This window comes from Penaeus vannamei, chromosome 29, assembly GCF_042767895.1.
Source record: "Penaeus vannamei isolate JL-2024 chromosome 29, ASM4276789v1, whole genome shotgun sequence".
Lineage (NCBI taxonomy): Eukaryota > Metazoa > Arthropoda > Malacostraca > Decapoda > Penaeidae > Penaeus > Penaeus vannamei.
The window spans coordinates 2,374,446-2,379,445 of NC_091577.1; the positions used below are offsets into that span (position 1 = coordinate 2,374,446).

A 5,000-nucleotide genomic window follows, 5' to 3' on the forward strand; every position below is an offset into this window, starting at 1 on the left:
CCCCCTCTTTCTCTCTATCTCTCTCTCTTCTACGTTACCTCTCTCTCTCTCTCTCCTTCGTTCTCTCTCTCTCTCTATCTCTCTCTCTCTCTCTCTCCTTCGTTACCTCCCTCCCTCTATCCCTCCCACCCCTCATCTATCCTTCCCTCCCTCCCTCTCTCTCTCTCTCTCTCTCTCTCTCTCTCTCCCTCCCTCCCTCTCTCTCTCTCTCTCTCTCTCTCTCTCTCTCTCTCTCTCTCTCTCTCTCTCTCTCTCTCTCTCTCTCTCTCTCTCTCTCTCTCTCTCTCTCTCCCTCCCTCCCTCTCTCTCTCTCTCTCCTTTTCTTCCTCTCTCTTTCTCTCCCTCTGTGGCGGGCGCAGGACCTGTTCCCCTGAAACCTGTTCCCTGATGCGATGCTGATTGAGAGGCCGTCTTATAAGTATGCACACAGCTTGTACTCTGTATTCTGACTTGGAATTTCTTTCTATTTATGTCCATGATTCTTCTCCGGCTCCTTTTGCGTATATCATCACTATTATTATTATTATTGTTATTATTATTATTATTATTATTATTATTATTATTATTATTATTATTATTATTATTATTATTATTATTATTATTATTATTATTATTATTATTATCATTATTATTATTATCATCATCATCATTATCATCACTACTTTTATCATTGTTGTTATTATTATCATAGCTGTTATTACTATAATGATTATTACTATTTCAATCATAATAATCACTACTGTTACTATCATCATCAACGTCATTATTATTATTATGGTCCTCAATATGATCGTTACTATAATTATCATTGTTATTATTATCTTCATTACAATCATTACCATCATCTCATCAACCACTATTAGCATTATCATCATTATCATAATCGTCATTATTATAATCATTACCGTTAATATAATCATCATTATCGTTTTCATTGTTATCATTATCATTATTATCATTATAGTTATTATTATCATCATTATCATAACTTTTATTATCACTACTATTATCATTATAATCATTACCATTGTTATTATCATTATCATTATCATAACTTTTTCTGAACTTATTCTTAACATTATTATTATCAACACTATTATTATTATCAATATTTTAAACATTATCATCATCATCATCATCATCATTATTATTGTCATCTTAATTATCATTATTACTAAAACCATCATCACCATCACCACAGGATGACGAAAAAAAAGAAAATTAAGAAAAAAGAAAAAAAAACACGACAATTGTTTTTCTTTCTCATCTCCTCATTTGCATAAACCCTCCCTCTCACCCCCCCCCTCCTCCTCACCCTCCGGCCGTCCTTTCAATAAGCTTTTAAAACCGAAGAGAAAACATGACAAAAGGCATTTAACATAGCCTGTCACATTTCCTTGTCACGCCTCCTCTGTCACACTCTTGTCATGTCATGCACATACACTTAATACCTCTGTCACGTTCTTGTCATATCACACACACACGTAATGCATCTGTCTCGTGGTTATAACATGTCAGCAATCATATTCTGTCATGTTGCAAGATGTATGACATTAGTGATGAAGGTCTGATCAGCATGTATCAACATCAGTGAGATAAGTTATTGGCTGTTCATTAAGCTGTTCCTTCAAAGCATCTAATCTCAATTAGTTTTAAATAACGTTATTGAGTTTCGTTGCTTCGTCGGTATACCGTGGGGGTAAGAGGAGTAGGGGGGGTAAGAAGGAGTAGGGGGGAGGGTTAGGGAAGGGGGGAGGACACTGATTGATTTCTGACGGGGATGCAAAGGGTATCTCCTTCTCTCTCTGTCTCTCTGTCTTCCCGTCTCTTTGTCTCTGTCTTCGTCTCTCTCTCTCTCTCTCTCTCTCTCTCTCTTTCCCTCTCTCCCTCTCCCTCACTCTCTCTCTCTCCCTTTCCCTCCCCCATCCTCTCTCTCTCTCTCTTTCTCTCTTTCTTTCTCTCTCTCTCTCTGTCTCTTTCTCTCTCTCTCTCTCTCTCTCTCTCTCTCTCTCTCTCTCTCTCTCTCTCTCTCTCTCTCTCTCTCTCTCTCTCTCTCTCTCCCCGTCTCTCTCACCCTCTCTCTCTCTCTCTCTCTCTCTCTCTCTCTCTCTCTCTCTCTCTCTCTCTCTCTCTCTCTCTCTCTCTCTCTCTCTCTCTCTCTCTCTCTCTCTCTCTCTCTCTTTCTCTCTATCTCTCTTCCTGTCTCCGTCTTTTATCTATCTACATCCTGATTGCTTATCTTCTGTTGCTTCTCTCAACAGTTGCCAATGAACTAAATATCTGTTCAGCTTTCTACTTTGTCACTTATGCTCAGATCTTGAAAACATTAGCTACGCACACATGCACATAAAGCCAACTACATAGATCCTTACACACACACACGCAAACAAGCAGTCAAACACACACACACACACACGCACGCACGCACGCACATACACACACACACACACACACACACACACACACACACACACACACACACACACGCACGCACGCACACGCACACACACTCACACACGCACACACACACACACACACACACACACACACACACACACACACACACACACACACACACACACACACACACACACACACACACACACAATCAAGTTGCTTAAAATATCGACTCCAAAAATGTTATGAATAGGAGAACATAGTAAACACCTCGTGATTTCTGAAGACTCAGTCTGGGTGTAGATTTGTTTTATTTATTATTTTTTTTATATAAGCATTCACTCGCTTGGTCTCCTTCTTCCTTTTAGCCAACGAGAGGCCGGTTCTTGTTTTTCGATAAGCAGTTAAAAAAAAAAACAAATCCTTCCTTTGATTCCCCGAAAGAAATGAACTCAAGATATGTACATTTTCTTAGCGACACACAATCAGGAACTGTCAACAGCTGATTGAATAATACAGCAAGATGGATCATGATTTTACTTGATCGATCACAAGCCACATGACCTTCGGAGAATTTGCATATTAATAAGAACAACATTCTAGTCCTTGTAAACAACTACAACTCATGACAATCTCTATCTCTCACTTACCAAACCAAACTCTATCTCTCACTTACAATCTAAACCAATCCTACGTCACTTCTCCAATCAGATTAGACCAATCATAAGCAACCTTGCAAAAACAGGGAAAGGAAAATTATCGATTACTTACCTATTCCAAAAAGAATGAAGAAAATGGCGCAGATTTTTGTCGAAGTCTGGGGCATCTTGACGTTCATTTCCCGTTTTCTTTGAGTTGAAAATGTTTTTTTTTTTCGTTTTTATTTCCAGTGGAGGGGGAGGTTGTAGGTGTTAAAGGGTTAAGTCTAAGGGGGTCACACTTGAAGGGTCAAAGGTCATCGTAAGGGGCGGGGAGTGGGAGGGAGAAGGGGGGGGGGGGGATATTTCCTTCTCTTAAAGTTATGTTCACTTTTTTTATGTCTTCCTTCTCTGTTGTAGTTGTTTCGTGGTTGTTGTTATCACTGTTATTGTTTCTTGGTGATACTTTGTGATTAGATTATATTTCCACTTCCACGTTTCGGATTTTTTTCTTTTCTTTTTTCCAGTGTTCACTCAAAAAAGTTTTTTTTTTTTTTTTTTTTTTTTTTTTTTGCTTATTCCTCCTTTCGTTCTCTCGTCCTTCTTATTTTTCTCTCCTCTTCTCTGTTTCCTTCACTCGTTCTCGTCTAAGAAAAGTCTTCTGTGTTTCCTTACTTGGCAAGGCCGTCCAGTATTTTTTTTTTAACAGACAAGGTTGATAAAGGCCGTTACCTTTATTTCTTTGTTAATAATTTTCGTTTTTTATTGTTTTGTTTCTTAAATTTAGGTCTATTAATTTTTGTTTGTTTGTTTGTTTAATTTCATTATTTATATTGTTTTATTTGTTATTCATTTGTTGCTGAATAATTTTCGGTCTTTTAATCTTTATAGTTATATTCCGTGTACGATTTTTTTTTCTGTATCTGTTTTGTTTATTGTTCCATATTCCTTTTTCGTTTTAACTATTTCCCTTATTGAGTTGTTTACTATCCGTCACTTTCTTATTCCTTATCTTCTTTATTCCTTATCTTCTGAAATATTATTATGTTTCAATTATTCACCTTTTCCTTTTCTCCCTCTTTCTCAAAATGAATCACTGCCTCTGCTCCTTCGTTGCGCCTCTCAGTTGCTGGTCATCTGCAAAGGAGAGAAGAGGGATTAGTGTCGGGTTAATCGTCATTCATATACGAAAGGAAGGAGAAGAAGAAGAAGAAGGAGAGAAGAACAAGATCGAAAGCGAGAAGGAAGGAAGGAGAATGGGAAGAAGATGAAGAACAATAAGGAGGAGAAGAAAAGGGAGAAGGAGGAGGGGGAGGAGGAGTAGATGGAGAGATAGATAGATAGAGATAGATAGATAGATAGGTAGAGATAGATTGATAGATAGATAGATAAAGAGAAAGAAAGCACAGATAGATTTATATATATATAGAGAGAAAAAAGCACAGATGGATAAACCTTTCCCTTCCGCGATCATCGCAGCTAATGACATCATATCTCTTTCCCTCCACGTCTCCAACGCAAACGAGAAAGAAGGAGAGAATGAAAAAAGAAAAGCAAAAAAGAGAACCCGTTGATAAAATGAACATCCTCAGCTGACATCCTTAATAAACAATAATGAAAAGACTCAAAAATAATGAGGATGGCAAGGATAATGCTCGATGAAACCTGAGGATGCTCGCAAGCCCGTGTTATCAAGCTTTTCTTTTCCCGCCAAAATGAAGGAATCGTGTCGGACATGTTTAAATCATTATGATAGGGATAGAAAGTACAAAAAATAAGAAAAATAAGAAATAGAGAGAGTGAGAGAGAGAAAAAAGAAGACAGAAAAAAAGAAAAGAAAATATATGACGATCCGTACAATGAAAATGACAACAATGGCTCCCAGCCGAGAGTTCCATTAGGAAAGGAATCATTATATACATGGTCGCTGTCAATGTCGTATTTGGAAATCTGGAAATGATTATG

General features: G+C 37.7%; 1 pseudogene; it reads right to left on the bottom strand.

The window, feature by feature from the left end:
- The window catches only part of LOC113800125 (uncharacterized), a 296,339-nt pseudogene that overhangs the window by 209,480 nt on the left and 81,859 nt on the right, over positions 1–5,000 (bottom strand).